Raw genomic sequence first — 19,693 nt, 5'->3', positions numbered from 1 at the left:
TAAAAATAAGTAAATGCAATAAACTTGCATTTCCAAAATTATAATAACTATTGCTAGCGTTTTTTTTTGGGTACCTGCAAGTCGGTTTCTTATTTCTATGGTTTCCAGTTCATCATCACTAATTTCCCCCGTCTTTAAGTTGATTCTCTCTCGCTTCTGTTTTTCAAGTTGGTCGAGGTCGTTAATAATAATAATAATCTAATGAAAGGATTTTCACACTAAGTCTGTGGCTTGTTTACAGGTGGGTCCCTTTACATTGCATAGAAGGGTGGTGGCTAGCCCCTATGCCACAGCTAACCTACAGCGCCCTATACTAACTATTACCGTTAACCTCGACAAGTTTTGGTGGAAAGGAGAAACCGGGTTAGACCGCGGAGGAAAACTCCTTTTAACAAGCGCGGAGAGAACTTGCAAACTCTACGCTGATGGATTTGTTCCCAGATTTTCACCCGGTGCCACAGTCCGGGATCGAACCTGGGATCCTCTTGCTGCGAGGCGAAAGCTCTAAACGCTACGCCACCCCGCTACTCCACCCCTCTACGCTCTTTGTTGAGGTGTAGCGTAGATATAATATCGAACCGACCAAAAATTGATAATAATTTATTAGTTAAATACATTAATGAAGTTAAATGAACATTTGAACTAGAGATAAAAGACCGAAAGAAGGGCCGACGAAAGTCACGATGGAAAAGGTCAGATTCCTATTTGCATTTTTCAAATTAAACCCAATTTGGGTAAAGCTCTTTTATAGCTCTATTTTTCCTTTTCTTTAACACTTTCTTTGCTTCCTAATTCATCTTCGCTCGTTTCTGTAAATTACAGGTCTTGCGTGTTTTTTGCAATTTGTTTGGAACTTTTAAGGTTTTTCCGTTTAGTTGACCTCTTTATTAGACTTTTTACCGTCTCTTATTTCTTTGGATTTTTTGATTTCTTTGTTTCTTGTTAGGTATATGGTTCTTGCTCGCTCAAGTTCTGGTGCATTTTTATTATTCTTCTTACGTTTTTGAAATTATTTCTCAATATGGCTTTTAAACCATTCAGCAACACGTGTGTAATGTACAAGTTGAAATCGGAGTAAATTAACATGCTACAGTTGTTTTTGAGATATTAATTGTAGTTCAAATATACATGCGCAGAATCGAGGAACTTCAGTGCAGAATACATTTTGTTATTATTTGGGTTTATTCAGATTTGGCGCGCTTACGCGTAGAGAGACGTTTTGGCACTACGAATAAAAGGGGGGCAAAACCACCACCGCGTAAGAGATCCCAAAAAGGCACGATGGGCTAATGGGAAGGATGGAAGAAAACGCTGTTTACATGACTTTAATTGTGAGTTTCATACCTGCAGGGTGCAACATAATACTTTCTTATGATAAAACATAACAACATGGGAAACCAAAATAAACCTCTCCGAGTCTAGACAAGGTTTTCTTAAATAATTAAATGAATATAACTGATATTAATTATTTTAAACGTCAGTAATTGAAATTAATTCAATCAATTCGTTTTATGAAACGCTTTTGCTAAAATCGTTTTAAACAAAGCTATTGTTGACGTTTTTCAGCACATGCCTCTTTATGAATTTCTGGAAATTTAGGGTATTTAAGGCGATTTCTCGAAACCCCTGCCGATCGCCTAACACCTTAACCCTAACGATGATAATGCAGTAGAAACCAATATTGCTTTCTTTGAACTGCTAACTCGGTCCGGATATTGCATATACGTTTTCTAAGATTTGTCAACTGCGAATGCGATGACACACGGACACATACACACCAATACGTCCAGTGTAATACCTCTCCGTGACGTCATCGTCAATCGGAGAGGTATTTAAATTGAAATTTAATATTAAAATTAGAAGCTTTAATAGGTAAAATTAGTTTATTTGCGCTAGATATCGTTCGCAGTTTCTGGTTTATGCTACTTCTTTATGAGTTCACAATTTACCCACGTTTTAAAAGTGGTTGACTTAACATACCGAAGACATGGTCACTCAGTATTTCTTCCAAAATTTCAAGCAATTTCGCTGTTCATATCCTTCGTTGGGATTCTACACTATTATATACTACCGATTTGTGTATGGTGAAACAACAGGCATACGCTGCATTTCCAACGTCAATTGTAGTCTCATCGCTCAAAATTGTTCAATTGTTGTATCTTAAAACGAAAAGGTGAATTGTTTACGAGGAAAATATATTATATTAACAATATATTTAAGCTCAATTTTAATACAGAAAGAGTATTAAAGTCGTCTGTCTTTGTGTCTGTTTGAGTGCGTTCTTTGCTACACTACTGCACCACGTTAGCAGATTGCTTTTTTATTGGTATATATAGAAATCCTACAAAATTATTAACTTTTTTCCATTCTTTTTGAGCACATTCTGTGTTAGTGTGGCACTTGCTTGTCAATTAAGAGCCATAATTGCATATTTAGGTAAATGAGTTTGTAGGTCGTCCTCCTCTCGACTCGGAGAGGTTTCATTTTGGTTTGTTATGGTTTTTTGTCTAAGTAAGAACCATTACGGACTAAATAATAATTCGAATGGTCTTAATAAAAACCCGCTGGGTTTTCAAACCGGGAAATTTCGAACTGCCTCGAAAAAGCTTTCAAGTAAAACCCTTTTGTCAACGATGTATATAATACACAATAAGATGTTAAGGATATGGTTGATCTGCCTGTGTTGAAACGCCACGCGACTCTTTTGACGACGTGGTAATAGTAGTCATTTTAGCCCAAAAATAGAGGGAACCCGCAACAAATTGAAACAAAGCTGAAAATTTCAGATCTTATAGATTTTTGGCGCTCTTTAATGTGGTGTGGTCTCCCACACTCTCCCATTGGAGGAATTTCCGCCATATTGGAAAATGGCGGACAAAATCGAGAAAACGTTTAATAACTCCGGTTCTACTTAACCGATTAACACGTAATTAGGCTTCAATTGTAGATCACCTTCAACCACATAATTCATCTCTTAAGATGTTTTGTCCTACAACTGACCGGAAGTTCACACGTAATTAGGCTTCAATTGTAGATCACCTTCAACCACATAATTCATCTCTTAAGATGTTTTGTCCTACAACTGACCGGAAGTTCACAATCTGACTCTGAAGATTAGCCTCATATAAAAATGGGAATTTAAAGCATTTTATGGTTTCTATATTCAGAATAGATTTCCAAAATCGAGAAAAAGTTTAATAACTCTGGTTCTACTAACCCGATTAACAAGTTATTAGGTTTAAATTGTAGATTACTTTCAAACACATAATTTATCCTAAAGATATGTTGTCCTACAACTAACCGGAAGTTCAAAATCCAGCCCGGAAGGTAAGGCAAATCTAATTTTTGAGAATTTCTAAACGGTTTCAAGCGAAATAAATGCAAAGAGGGTTTTAAAATTAAAATATATTATTTCCACTATATTTTTACGTCTTTAAGTGACGATGACGTCACGGAGAGGTATTATACTGGACGTGTGTTTGGGGGGGGAGTCTGTCTGTCTGTGTGTCGGTCACCGCGTCCGCAGTTGGCAAATCGGAGCAAACGTTTTGCTTCTACTCCCAACGTTAGGATCAAGATGGGCGTGGCGATCGGCTAGGGTTACGAGAAACGACTAGCCTCCCAATTGCAGGGCTTCAACCAAAGGTTCATGCAATTGCGGATTTCTTATCATTTATTGTGAATCAATCGCCTTATATACCCTAAATTTGCAAAAATTGTTAAAGAGGCATACGTTAGAATTCAAACGTCAACAATAGCTATGCTTAAAATTATTTTAGGAATTAAGTTTCTTAAAACAACTTCAGTAGCGTTACGTTAAACTACTGACGGCTAAAGTAATTAATATCAATTATATTTTCTTAATTATTTTCTTAATATTATTAATTGCGTCTCGTATCGGAGAGGTTTATTTTGGTTTACCAACTTGTATATTAGTATATTTATCAATATTGGTTAAGCTTAAGTTTACCTTGCATTTACGAGGGATCATCTGCAGAAGCTCAGCTGGAGCAGGTTGTAGAGTGGTAACGATTGGCTTGAGTTCAGATCCTACCTGTCTTCAACCCAATTCTCTAGCATTTAGGCTGCTTCCAAGCCACGTTTGAACTTGGTTATAAACTCTATTTGAATGTTGCTTTGCTGCCGCACTTGTTGGTGGAAGAGAAGCTAATTCAAAAGCTCAATTCCATAATGTTCATTTAAAGTATACACTTGGTTATGTCAACTTTGTTTCACACGCTTTAACTCAACTTTAGCCGTATTAACAAGTGTGGGCGAACAATGGTATATATTAAAACATTAAGTTTTATGATGGTACAAAGGCTTTTTTACCCTCTCCCGTACTATACATTATTGCTCTTGTCAGAAAAGAAACAAAATTTGTCGGTAATAGGAACTATATGTTTAATTTTGGAAACGTATTCTGAAAATAGAAACCATAAATGCTTTAAATCCCCATTTTTTATATGAGGCTAATCTTCAGGGTCAGATTGTGAACTTCCGGTTAGTTGTAGGACAAAATATCCTAAGAGGTGAATTATGTGTTGGAAAGCGATCTACAATTGAAGCCTAATTACGTGTTAATCGGATAAGTAGAACCGGAGTTATTAAACATTTTCTCGATTTTGTCCGCCATTTTCCAATATGGCGGAAATTTCGCCAATGGGAGAATGTGGGAGACCACACCACCCTAAAGAGCGCCCAAAAATCTATAAGATCTGAAATTTTCAGCTTTTTTCAATTTGTTGCGGGTTAAAACCTATTTTTCCTGTACTATAATGGCTTCTCCGGAAGCAGAGTATTTTAAGCGTTAAGCGCCGACAGGATTTGACACATCTTGATCCTTAAGTCCTTCCTTTTATTGTCTATTGCCATTCACCATGGACTACCTAAAAGTTAGGGGACAGCCTTGAAATTGCATTTTGGCGAAACTAAAAACATTATTTATTCCTAAAAATACTCGTTATAATAAATTTGTGATTATTCATGTCATGAATCTATTAAACCGTTTGAAAAAATAAGTTTCGTTTTTTGATATCACATCCAATATTGGGACTGATTATCAATGAACAATTAGTCACCAAAGAGAAAGTTTTAAATTAGGCTTAAAATATTTCTAGGGCAAATGGCGACGGCCATTCGTTGACCGTTCTAGCCATGTCTGAAATATAAATTAACCGCCAGGTATCATTACCGTTCTAGGCAAACCGTTTTATCTTGAATGCTTTTTGGTAGATAGGGAAGTCGCTGCACGCGTGCTATACGGCGTCAAGAGAGCGTTATGTTAACACTTTATATCTTAAATGACAGTGATATTAAAAGGTAAATTGAACTTAGTATTTTAAGTTTGATAAAGTAACAATTATTTATGTCGAATTAAGATAAAGATGATGGGCTTATTGTGGGACCAAGGTGGGATTGCCAACACTACGGCGGTAGATAGACCTTTTCACACTTATGGCCGCGCATGAGCAGTTGAAAGTTTGTTGCCATGAGTTTTATGCTTCTATGGAGTTAACGTGTAAAATAAACTACGATGGACGTGTTTTAGAACGTTTTGTAATTTAATATTAAAATAAAATGCCTAGTATTTAAACCGAGAGAGTAAAATTAAAACCATGTTAAGAAACAAACAGTTTTTAAGTTCTAATGGAAACGGTGATATGATAATAGTTGGTTAAAACTCACTAAGCCTCGGCGACCGTACGGGATCGCCGCGTATAACACGCTCGTAAGCCTTGGCGCCCAATTTGGTCTGAAGAATATTATAAACTACCCCAATATTACATCTATCTATTGAATTAGATAAAATTTCAAGTAGGAAGTTTTATTTATACTTTTACAACCATTAAGTATTAATGAGTAGGGGGGCTCGCGCCCTAGCACCGATGCCAAAGGCATATTGTGCACCCACGTATTCAGGCCTTGAATAGACCCGTAGCCACAGCGTAGCGAAGAATTCGCTTCACCGTAATAGAGGAGACCCGCGAGGGTTCCACAGTGTGTGAATCAAAATATTCTAGTCTAAGCGAGGCGAAGCAGTCGCACTCGCAAAGTACGTGAGCGGATGTATCTTCCTTCTTCCGACACGACCTGCAGAGAGGGTCGTCGGCAAAACCCATCAGATGGAGGTGCCTATTTAGCCGGCAGTGTCCGGTCAGAAGACCGGTGGCCAGCCTAATATCCCATCTGCTGAGCGAAATTAGCACGAGACCTGCAGGGACCATTGACTAACGGTTTTGTCTGTCTCTGGCCCTCCATGTTATGCCAGAGCTGGTTTTGTATGACAGTCAACCTGTCATGCAGACTCCGTTTGACGTGCCCGTAGGGGATGGGACGGCCGGCTCCGGCCCCAAGAGCTTGGCCTCCGCGCCCCTTTTCGCAAAACTATCGGCTTGCTCATTTCCATAATATTCGCTATGAGTAGTAGGGACTACCCAAATACGCATGGATCCAAGATGGCCGCCACCCCAAGATGGCCGCCCTCTCCCCATCCACCAAACTTCCAAACAAAGATTAAGCTAAACTCCTACCTGACATACCCTGCCTTCCAGCATGCTTTGTCTCCTTTATGATCCTTTTAATGGATCAACCCAGACCTGTGTTATTTCGAAAGATCCCCGTTTGAATTTCCCGCCATAAACCTTTTAAATATGTCTGAGAAACAAAGCCAGATATATAAATAAAGATTTTTTAATAACAATACCAAATACTATAGACAATAAAATAATACAGATTAACAAGAATATAAATATAAACAAAGATATTGCCATTGTTTGCAATTAAGAAGGTCAATACTTCTTTTCTTTGAGTTGTGGCTTGTTCCCACATAAAAACCGTGTTACATACTAAATTCTAAATTAAAAAACAAAAATATTTACCGCTACTTTTACCGCTAATGAAAACCAGTCTTTAAATCGAAATTTTGAAGGTAATTGTTCTTGTCTCTAGCGTAAAAAGCATCTTGTTCAAAGTGACATTTTGATTTTCAAAACTTTATATTTTAGTCGAAATCTTAACTGAAAGCCGGTCTTTAAATCGTAATTAGCGCCGCGTTTTATTAACAATTTCACGACATCAACGCGGCATTCACTCTAGCGGGGCGTCGGTTGCCAGCTTTTTTCAGGCACTCTGGTGGTACATGCCTCCATTGACTCAAGCAGATCTTGGGCATTTTCGGCTCCGAATCCTATCCACGTTGATCGAGCGAACAGCTGTTAAGTTTGAGAAGGACATCGAAGTCAAGGCCTCACTGAAGAGAACGTGCTCCAAGTGGTGCAGGGTACGCAGAACCTTATGCAGTGGCAGGGCTTGTGGACTTGTACGGGCCGATAAAATTCTTCGTTGACCCTTTACCTCCCGAAGGAAGTTACATCCGAGCCACTGTGGGGCTTGGTCGTCTTGTTCTGGTCTGGTTGTTTGAGCCAGAACTTCTCCTTCATTGCAGCGTCAGCCCGACATTGCGAATGAAATCGAACCACAACCAAAAAGCTTTGCTCGTGCATTCTTATGGCTGAGCCGACTTCACACAAATTTTACGCAACTTTCAAGAGACCAATGGAAAACACGTCAAATTAAGTCTTGCCGCGGAAGAAGTAGCAGGACTTAACTTAAACTCGATTTTTCCTTCATTGCAATAGTCCGTTGTATGGACGCATATCACACTGCAATGAAGGGCGATTCATGAACCTCCTCAACATCATCCGTGACCAAATTTTCCGGATTTCTGACATAAATCTCTTGCATTTGGTCACGAACTATGGCCGACGTTGAGTGGTGGGACGCGAAAAAAAAATGCGACTTCACACAAATTTACGCAACTTTTTGTGCAGCCACATGTAGCAAAGCAGAGATTGTACAGAAAAGCTACGTAAATCTAGCCCATGAATCGAAATTGGTCCCTTTTCAGGCAATGCCTGAGAAGAGACAGCTAGAAAAATCGAAATTGGTCCCTTTTCCGTTGGAAAATTGAGTTTGGTCTTTACTCACCCAACAAAAGCGGCACGAGTTAAAGCAAGACATCTTTAGTTGGACTTTTAAGAGCATAGCTGAGCAACTGATAACTTTCTTCACGAAACACGGAGCTTATATACTAAATGACCGAGAGCAGATTTAATATTAAACAATTTCTCTAGATAAAAAAATTTATTTTTTACCGACCACGCCCTGTAGACCACACCCTGAAACGTACTATTAAAGCCGAACGTCTTATATAATAACCGCTTGAAAACAGGTTGAAACCGGCTCAATCTAACCAGGGCGTTGTCTTTTTTATCGGAATCGGGTAAGGTCAATTACCTAGCTACGTAGATTTTTCAAGGGTAACGACTTTTTAAGAGTTTAAGAATTTTTAAAGTTTTTTTTGATGAAGATAAACGGCGTGTATTTTAAGATCGTCCATAGCTCAGTGGTTAAAGGCAGGGTCTACTAATGTAATACCCAAAAAGGTGGCGAGTTCAAATCCCGGCCAGTCTACCGAGCTATGGACGATCTTTTTTATGTATAAAATAAGGTTTGTTTAAGAAGTTGGGGTTAGTTGATAAACAGGCGTTAGTCATGAATGACGACTTTTTTTTAACTTTAGCGTCTAATACGTGTCTAGATATATACCCAAACAATACCCAATCAAGTTTTAAAAATTATTTGCATCAACCTCTTAACTTGACTGGCGATTATGAAGTTGGGCTGGCAGAAATCATATTTCCAAATCATTGGGTGAATATAAGCGAAGAGTTTAACAAGTTTGAAATTCAGGTTGTAAGTGACCCGAACCGTGACAACTATGCAGCTGTTCGAGAGCCTGTTGAATATCAAAAAATAGAGATACCTGTCAATCGTTATACCAAGACCAAAGAGTACGAACTGCCCCAAAATTTTGTCGAGCTGTTAAATGATGATGTAAACAGTCATCCGTGTTTAAAAGGCAAATTATCTTTTAAATTAGTGAATAAATATAAAGACGGGGCCCTGGGAAAACAGTTAGATACAAACTTTCCCGTTTACCTGCAAGTTTTAGGAGAGGAAAACATACGGTTCAAAATACCAGCTGATTCCCCCTTGACCACGCTATTTGAATTTAAAGAGAATAATTACGAAGATGTTCCATATATATCCAAATATCCTGTATCAAAGCATGCTAAAAATATAAGTTTAAATTACACTAATAATTATGTGGAAATCGAAATTGATAATGTTGGAGATAGTTTTAAAAAAAAATTTGATTACAAGTACATTCCCAAAGCCGCCATTAAACGTAAAACAAGCCATGAGGTTCCGCCAATAAGAAAAAAGCCTCAGCCGGAATATAGGCCTGTACCGCCATCTATACCTATTTTACCGCGAACTACGCCTTTTCTTCCGATACCTATTGCTACGACTGAATCCGTAGTATTTGTACAACCACAGCCAGCTAAAATAACCCCTCCACCCAAAATAACTTTTCCAAAACAAAACCCTCCTAAACCTGACTTACCGAAACCCTACTATCCAAAGCCCAAACCACCTAAGCCCGAGTTACCAAAGCCAAAGCCAAAACCGCAGCCACCCAAGCCTGAACTACCGAAGCTTCCAGCTCCGGATCCCCCTAAAATTCCAGCTCCGGATCCCCCTAAAATTCCAGCTCCGGATCCGCCTAAAATACCAGCTCCGGATCCGCCTAAAATTCCAGCTCCGGATCCGCCTAAAATTCCAGCTCCGGATCCGCCTAAAATTCCAGCTCCGGATCCGCCTAAAATTCCAGCTCCGGATCCGCCTAAAATTCCAGCACCCGAGGTTCCGAAACCCTCTACCTTTGAACCACTGACGCCGACCCCCTCGCCAACAGAGGTTGAAGAAATATATATATTTCCAGACCCCTCAAAGCCTGACTTACCTAAACCCGACTCACCGAAACCCGACTTACCGAACCCAGACTTACCGAACCCCGACCTATCGAAACCCGACCTATCCAAGCCTGATCTCTCAAAATCTCCAGACTCTACAACATCCTCTACTTTTGAGCTACCCGTATTACCGACCCCCTCCCCACCATCGGTTGATGAAAAACCCTTGTTTCCGCAGCCGGTTGATCCGCCAAAGAAAACACCCGAGCCGATTATCTCTGAAAAGCCTAAGCAAATTAACCCCGAAGATTATGATAACTATAAGATATTGTTCTTACCGCAAACTTTTAGAGCCAGTAAAACGCCAGAGAAAAACGCCGAAGGGCTTTATAGAGCCGTAACGCGTACTTTAGAAAAATTAGTATTTAAAAAAATTGAAGTAACATATCACACTATAGATAATCGGGGTGATGCTATCATGTATAATTTTAAAACACCGGAATGGGTGGAAATTAAATTTTCTCCCCAACTAGCTAAATTGCTCGATCTTGACCCCAATAAATACTACACAGGACGCAATCAATCTGGTCCTTTGAGGATGACGGTACAAGAATATACCATAAACGAAAACAATGCATATCTAGAATATCGAGTCAATAGAACCATAAAGCGCTATACCCCTTGGGAAGAACCGTGGCTTTATTTCTTTTTTAAAATGTCAGGCGAGTTTAGATCGACAGATGATTACAAGATTTATGAAGATATTGCCGAAAACCTACAAATAACTGCGCGCAATTTTGACCCTCTAAGATTGCAACAGGCCGAATTTAGCGTTATTAAACAAGGAGCGGAGCATTATTTTAGAGTCCATTGTCCGGCAAAAATTGAAACGCTCTTCCCAAAAGAATTGCGTGATATATTAAATTTAGAAGCTGAATACGTTGGTGGGACGTTTCTATCCACTAAACCTTTAGAGCGTAATTTTACGCATTTCAAAACAACTAATGACACATTTGTCAATTATCGCGTTCATGACTCGCTAATGTATCTATTTACTAAGACTAGTTTCACAAAAATCAAAATACCCGCGGGCGAATATACCTGCGATTTGACGGCGACCGGGGCCGTAATTCCCTTCTCTTTACACTTAAAAATTATAAATCAGTTATTGGGTGTTCAAGAATATATGCCCCGCCAGTATTTTAAAATGTACATTCTCAAAACGGAAACGGATAATAGATACTATGTTCGTCTCGAAATAGAACCAGGTGTTCGCGTCTCGGTAGCTGGACCAATGGCCAAGTTATTTAACATTCCCGAAGAGGGAGAATTTTTTCAACATAGTCACTCGGGAGTAGCTTTGGTAAATCCCCGATTAAGATCAATGACCCTGACAGCTAATAATAATTTTTGGACTAGCGAATACGATGTTGATAGATTTCCAGAAGATCCCGACTATGCTGACCAACCGTATGTACCCGGATCTCAAGGCAAACGAGTTGACAATTACGCGTGCGAGATTCCTTCCGGGGTATACTATCATATTAGCGATGTTTTAAGTGCTATGAGTGAAGCCATGTCGCCGACGCATAGAAAAAGTCTAAAATTTTGGCAGAATGTAGACGGAACCGTGACGGTTTCAAAACTGAACGATACGGTCTCAATTTTGTTTCCCAAAACAACACCCGGAAGAGGGCTCGGGAGGCTGTTAGGCTTTAGTGCCAATCAATTAGATCGGTATCTTAATAACGAGACTTCGGAGTACCCCGCTGATATCATGAGAGGCGTCGATGCCATGTTTGTTTATACCAATATTATCCGTCAACAAGTGGTGGGTGGTGGTCAAGCCCCTCTGCTACGTTTCATAAAAATGCCGGCTTTTTCGCTGCTAGACGAAGAGAACCAGGAAATATTTAATAATATCGACTTTTATCCAATTTCAACCAGCGATATACAGGAAATTGAAATTGAATTGAAATCCGATTACGGGGAAAATATCCCGTTTAATTTAGGCAAAGTATATATTAAACTGTTTTTTAGGCGTCGACGTCAATAGAACAGGAGCAATGGTGCCTAATAGATATACTCTGTATTTCCAAAGAGGATCGTCTCTGCCATCTTTACACGCGAACGTTTTCCAATCCGGAGGTCGCTTCAGTGTGGGCGGTATCTTTAATTCTTTATTGCGCAAAATTACACCCTTTATTAGGCCAGCCCTTAGTACGCTAGCGTCCGAAGCTGTTGGTTTGACAGGCCGAGTTATTAGCGATGCTCAAAACCCCACCATATCACCACGTGAATCGATTAAAAGAAATGTCAAACAATCTATATATTCCCTACTACATAAAGGCGTGGACCGGTTCGTCAACACTCAGAGCGGGACGGGCCGAAAACGAAAGAGGACTGCTAAAACAAGCCGGAGCAAACGTGTTAAGCGACGCACTAAACGCGATTTTCTAGACTAAACATGTCGACCTACGAAAGTGTTCTATCCGATTTTGAAGTATTTGAAAAGCCAGTGGTGAATAATAATATTGTTGGGACTAAAACGACTGCTCATTATCCAATTGCCCCACTAACTAATGCTAAATATGTAGAATTTATCATTCCTCCCTCTAACAATTATCATGATTTGACTAAAACTCTTTTGAGAATAAAATTTCGCGTTTTACACGAGGACGGCACGGCCGTTCCAGATGCGGAAAAGAAAGTCTCGGTAACAAATTTAATAATTGCCTCGCTATTTTGTCAAGTAGAATTATTTCTCAATGGCGTTGCTGTCCAACAACCTAATAATATGTACCCATATATGGCCTATTTTAAAATACTTTTAAATTATGGACAAACGGCGGCCAATTCCTGGTTAACTTCTATGTTATATTATTTGGATACCATTATCGATCCGGCGACGGCTTTAGCAGATGCCAATATTAACAAAGAAAATAATGGTATTGGTCGTCGCGCTAAACGCGTGGCACAATCAAAGACGTGCGATGTAATTGGCGAATTATTTTTGGATATGTTCAAAACGCCCAAATTCTTACTAGATAATATCGAGGTGCGAATTAGACTTCATCGAAGCTCCACGGATTTTGCTATTATTCACAATGAAACGGGCAAAAAGTATAAGATTGATTTAACGGAATGCACTTTGTTTACGCGCGAAATTGAGGTTAATCCCGAACTGCAACTAGCTCACGCTCAGATGTTAAACTCGGGAATAAACGCTCGCTACGAAGTAAACTCTATTGTTATGAAAAATTTCTTAATAACCACCGGAACGCAAGATTTTATTAGGGACAGCTTGTTTACGGGGCAATTACCCTCGCGAACTGTCGTGGCTATCGTTACTAATAAAAAATTTGTAGGGGAAGCAACTTCTAACCCCCTGGATCTCCAACATTTCAAACTCGATTTCATGCAATTCTCTTTAAATTCTCAAAATTATCCCGATATCCCGTTTACGCCTAATTTTGACGACGACCAGTACGTTAGATGTTACAATTCTTTATTCGAGGGTCTCGAGATATTAGGTCTTGACCGAGGAAATATAATTTCTTACGATTTATATAAGAAGGGCTTTTTGTCGTTGTTTTTGATTTGAGTAGAGAACATCTCGCTTCGTTAGGTTTAAATTCCATGCCCCAGACTGGTAACTTGCGATTATCGTTAAGATTTAGCTCTCCGCTAACCGAAAACGTCACGTGTATTGTCATGGCCGAATTTCCAAACAATCAGTTAATAATATCTAAAAACAGAGAAATTATTTATAATCACCCCAACGTATAAAAGACTAAAACTTTATAAATACAATATCAGTCGCGAGCCAAGATGCACCTAGTACACACCGTCACGCCAAAGCTCGACATTTGCGTCATTGAATCAATTGAACCTAAAATATTAATTCAAAGATCGGATACGCGTACAAAAACTATATTAAAACCTAACGCCTGGTACGCTTTGTTTCGGTTTCAAAATGAACTCACGTCCTTTTTTGACGGAAAAATACCTCGCTATCATATTTGGTTGCCCGTCAAAGAGCGCATCAAGCTGGAATGCTTCGTCAACTCGAAAGATGAACGTCTAATCGATCTTCGATACTATGAACGAGGCAGCGGCAGTCGTTATTTCCTCAACTTTAGCACCAGCGAAGGATTCAGCCTGAACAAAACAGGATGGCAGACATTGATCGACTTAAAGCCGTTGATTGACGAGAATCTCAAGGCTAAAGGGATAGCTGTCTGTCGCATGCGTGAATTAATTTTAAACGAGCTCACTACCACTTTGTTTGACGTCACTTCCACTTGCGCCAACGTCGAGTGTCGAAAACAAATATGCCACTCTCAAAGCTGCTCGGAATTTGACACAAATTTCAGCGATCGAGTCGAGCGTAATTTGCACGAAGCGTTGCCTCAACTGGATCGTGAGAAAATTTTGCATCAATTTGAGACCGAACACGGATGGATCGAGGATCAAGAGGATATTTACGCTTATTTTGTCAACAGTTTTGCTGATTTAAAGAATGCCTTGATTTATGGCTATTAAGATAAATGTACTGATATATCGTATTTGTTTAACTGATATTGTTTTTATAAAATACCTTTGCGTGTATTAAATAAAGTTGTTTATTGGGAAACCATTTAGTCGTTATTTATACTTGTCAAGACATGGACGCTAAAATTAGAAAAATTTATTACGACATGGCTAATCCGGCCGCCTATGGGTCGCTAGCCAGATTACAAAAGGCCTTACCGGACGTGCCAAAAGCAAAATTAATCGCCTTTCTCGAGAAACAACCCGCCTACACGAAACATCGATTTCGACGTTTCCGATTCAAAACCAACCAGGTGTACGCCTCGACTATCGATGACGTTTTTCAAGCTGATTTGTTGGATCTACCGAAATTAAAACGTTTTAATAAAAATGTTCGCTATGTTTTGTGCGTCATTGACGTCTTAAGCCGCTACGGATGGACAGTACCTCTTAGAAACAAAACATCCGGCGAGGTTATCGAAGCTTTTAAAAAAATATTTCGAGAGAGGATCCCTTTAAAAATATACACGGACTACGGTGGAGAATTTAGTTCGCGCAACTTTGAGTCCTTCTTGAAACGGCACAATGTGCAAATACATTTTGCCCGGAGTCAGCATAAGGCTAGTCTAGCGGAGCGCTTTATTAGAACAATTAAGGAACAAATTGCCCGGGTTATTACGGCCACAGGGAATAAAAATTACGTTAAATATTTACCTTTAATTACTCAAGCCTATAATGAACGGGTTCATTCAACTACTGGAATTGCACCGGCTCATGTTAATATAGATAACGAATCAATCATTTGGAATAAACTGTACGGGAAATCAAACGGCATTACTCGATACGCACCGAGGCTTAAAGTTGGCGACTACGTGCGTCTCTCTATAGCTAGTAGAGTCTTTAGAAAAACCAGCTCGGGAGGCACGTTTACTGACGAAATATTTCGCGTTGTTGACGTCATACCCAGGTCACCACCCGTCTATCGCGTAGCGGATTTAAAAGGGGAGCAAATTCTGGGTGTTTTCTACGGCGCTGAACTACAAAAAGTCTCGTTACCTGAGACTAAATTATGAACACTTCGCAAATAAACACTCTTTTAACTTGCGACAAAAGAACGCGACCCTACTATTTAGGGTGCTTCCCAGTAGACAGACTCCCAGAACGGCCAAAAAGGTCCAAATTTTGCTTTATATTCAATAATGAAGCAGCTGGAGAGGCTGGAGAACATTGGATAGCGTGCTTTTCTAACAATGACACGGTGGAAATGTTTTGCACTTACGGAAATTCGCCGCGATACTATAAAGTTAATTTAAAACGATACGGGAAACGAGTTGTTTACAATAAACAACAAATTCAACATCCATTTTTTCAACTGTGCGGTATCCATTGCTGCCTGTACCTAGCACTCCGCTGTCAGGGCGTGGCTAGAAAGACGATATTAGACGCCATCTATGACCAGAATCTTAAACTTAACGACTATGTCGCCTTATTATATTTATCTTTACATTTAAAAAAACATGTACACAGATATTGTTCGCAATAAAACAATTTTTTATTTGTCTAAATATTACATTTTTTTATTAATCAATATCGCGCCATTTATTATGCCTCTTTCTCCTCTCGTTAGATGGAACCAGCGGTCCTAAGTTTTGAAGTTCGTCTTTCTTTTTCCGAGGTTTTTTCTTTTTTTTCTTGTTCTTCTGTTTAGCGGAGGCCGTCTCAAACAGGTTTTCCAAGTCCGTTAAATTGTCCCCGTTTTCCTCCGCTAAATTCTCTTGTTCATCGGCGATTTCTTCTTGAAAATTGTCGGGATTTGCATAACCGACAGCTCCTTCTTCTAGCTCTCTTTTTGGCGTAAGAAATGTGTTTTGCAAATGATTTGCCAGGACTTCGGCTTGCCGTTTCACCATATCTCCAACATAGGTCGGCCCAAATTGTTGGTAAAAATCTTCTGGCGTTGGTGTCCCCGCAGCCGTTTCGCTTTTAAAAACCTTTTGCCGAGACTCGGTTTGTTTAGGCGTAGTAAAAGAACTGCCCGACGCGCTTGTTGTCGGTGATGACGTGGCATAGCTCGGCCATGACAATTGTTTTTTTCGCGGGGGCATTTTAGGGGTGACCGGTAATGGCGGCGTGGGGACATTAGACATTGTTTGTGTTACGACCTCAAATTTAGGTAAAGGAATTTGTTTCTCGATACTTAAATATTTCTTAAAAGCGTCTAAATATTTATATAATTTATCGTAGGCATTCAATGGCGATTTTAAAATATCCTCAATCTCTCGGTCCAAAGCCGAGTGCTCTTGGGCAGCTGTTGAAGTTACTGTGCTAGCGGGCACAAGAACCATTTGTTTCATAGTTTAGCAGCTATGGCTTGGACAATCGAAGGCAAAATTGCGGCAAGCAACGTCGTAAGAAAACCACCTGATTGCTGCAACAACAGCTTTTTTTTGCTTTTCTGCGACAAGGTACTTGATCCGAGTTGTCTAATAATTTTCTTGTACTTTGCTAGCTTTTTCTTGCGGTCTTTACTCAAATAAATACCCCCGCCCTTTGAATTCTTACAAATTGTCTGAATGCTCTTTAATTGAGGCGCGCTACTATTGTTTAAGAGGGTTCGCCGTTGTTTACAGCTAGTTTGACGCAAGCTCTGTAAATAAGGGACAAATTTGGCAAACTTGGTCGAGGGACGGGCTACGACGAGTCGGGAGCGTTTTGCTGATCGACGTTTAACGCGTGGGGCCATTATTCAAATGACAATTAAATTTAATCGACATAGACATACATAGGTGATTCGTGAGGTAGAACACGCGACCTTAATCGTAAATTTTCCGGAGTTTCTTGTTTTAAATCAATTAACAAATAGCTATAGGGTTCTTTAGTGGCTAGTCTGTACGCCTCCGTAATACGCTTCGGGTTATCTGGACTTATTTGTTGCGCTAAATATCTAATAGAGGCGACATCTCGAGGATTTTTCATTATTATAAAATAGGAAGAGTTTTGAGAAATTATCCGCGATTGGCTACCCTTGGGAAACAGTTGTTGAGTAATAATAATAACCGTATACCCTAAATGATGCGACGTCACGCACACTAAATCGGCAATATGAGCTTGTTTAAATAATTGGCTAGCTAAGTCGTCTAGTATCAAGTAGGAGTCGCGATTCACTTCCCAAAAGTCCGGATCCGCCGTTGGCAAGCCTTGAATAAATTGAATTCCCGGAATCAATTGTTTCAATTTTTCGTAGTTTGGCTGCCAGGCGGCGTAGCAATAAATAACCTTTTTATGCGGTGGGTCAAACATAAGCTGATGATTTTGCAATAAGTTACTTAAAAGAAAACTCTTCCCCGCTTGCGTTGGCCCGACGATTAGAAACTGGGCGGGTGTTTGGAACTTTAAAGAATGCGAGACTGACTCGGTTGGATTCATCTTGATTAATAAACATTTTTATTTTAATTAACAGTTTATATATATATATAATATATATATAATCAAAAATACAATTAACCCAAAACCCAAAGACCCTTAATAAACACAAATTAGAAAATATTTAAACAATATAAACGAAACCCTTTTACCCAAAAAAAAATCCCCTATGAAGTAATTGTTTTTTTAAAAAGTTTCTCTTCTAATTCCAGACAACGCTGGCGGAAGCGTTGGGCGTTGAGGAGGTCAAAGTTCACGCGAGACTCGGAGGGTAGGCTGTACACACGCACTACAGTAGAAAACACGACGGATTTATGCGCACGCGCACTTTTTCGTTTCCCGACCGCTCGTTGTTGGTGGCTGGGCATGTTTGGATTAGAGGCTCGCAAACATCCTCGCCCTCGCTGGTCGGGAATTCGGGAAACCCCTGACGCAGTGGTTTGTTGTTGCACGGTTTCTTGGAAACCATCGGACACGATGGACTGTGCTTCCGATGTTCCCTCGATGGATGGTCCGTGCAACGCCACTGGTACAAGGCGATGCCGCAAAAGGCGCAGCGCGTCGTCTGTGTTTCTACATCTGCAAGATAGAAACCGTCTTTGGCCAGGGCTTCAATAGGAACGCAAGATTCCCACAAGCCCTCAAAAGTATGTTTTCGCCTAGCCTCGTAATTCATGCGAAAGAGATGTTGAAGAGGGTGTTGCCTCTTTGAAACCGTAGGGTCGACTGGTTGTCAAATCGGCATTCAACAATCTCTTATTCGAGGTTTGGCGAAATCTTTTGGTGATTTTAACGGCCTCTAGCTGCAGCTTGTATTTATCCCGTTTAAAATTAAAAGGGACATTGACTGTAACTTCCTTTTCCGGATTCATCGCTACACTTTCAAAGGTTTCAAAGTCAAGTTTTTCAAGATTTTCTCGATTTAACGTCAACCCTTTAATTTTCTTGACTTCTTTTCCTTTGCTAGTGCGAAACGAGTAACTTTTGGCACCGGTACTACAAAAGGAAGTTATATAATCACCGCCGAGTTCGTCCGCCCAGCAACCAATATGATTGCCAGTTGGAATGTCAAACTTTCCCGGTAGATGGCGGTAGATTATCGAGTCGGTGCCACAATACAAAGCTGCGCGGTCTAATTGAAGCAACATCTTGTTCAATTCGAGTCGCCCGTAGCAAGAAACAAAGCTCCCCACAATGGCCGACCCCAGTTTGTAGTCCGAAACGTAATCGCTTTTGGCCTTGTACGATAAAAGAGCGATCGACTCCGTAACTGGCCGTAAGTCGACTAATTCCAGAGTGTAATCGCTCGCGTATCGTATCAATTCGTAATAATTGTTGATAAAAATGCTGCGAATCTTACCCGTATTCAACGCCATGCGACCCCAAAGAGAATTTAAATTAATTTTAGCGATATTACGCAGGGAAGGATTTGATTGAATATCCGCCACGGTCAGAGAAAGCTTTTCATTCTTGTTTATATCGGCGATACACGCCTCTTTTTGCAGAGGCGTTTGTGCGTGAGCGGGAAATCCGGAATTCTTCACTTTCAAGGCGATAAAATCAGTCATGTACTGGGCAAAGAAATATTCCGTTTTTGGATAATGGTACACCTCGAATATATCGAGGAGTTTATAACCATGCTCCATAGCGGCATAGACTTCGACCGTTGGCCAGACTGATTCGAAAGCTCGTTCATTGACAGTGTGTTCGCAGATTTCCGCTCGCAATTCAAGACACGTGCGACAGAGGGCGTAGGCTAATTTACCACCGCTGCGGAAGGGAATTAAGGGGATGTGGAGATCTTGAGGGGGAAGCAGACGACAACTCATAACGCCAAAATACCACCCTGGCGATTTGTCAAAATCTCTGCTATAGATTATGGGGTGGCCGCTAGGGTACGGAAAATCGCGACAAAC

Source organism: Phalangium opilio, unplaced genomic scaffold (assembly GCF_054372755.1).
Source record: "Phalangium opilio isolate 3A_F unplaced genomic scaffold, DU_Popi_V2 ptg000013l_1, whole genome shotgun sequence".
Lineage (NCBI taxonomy): Eukaryota > Metazoa > Arthropoda > Arachnida > Opiliones > Phalangiidae > Phalangium > Phalangium opilio.
The sequence above is the reverse complement of the archived record's forward strand: the minus strand, read 5'-3'. Positions refer to the sequence as shown.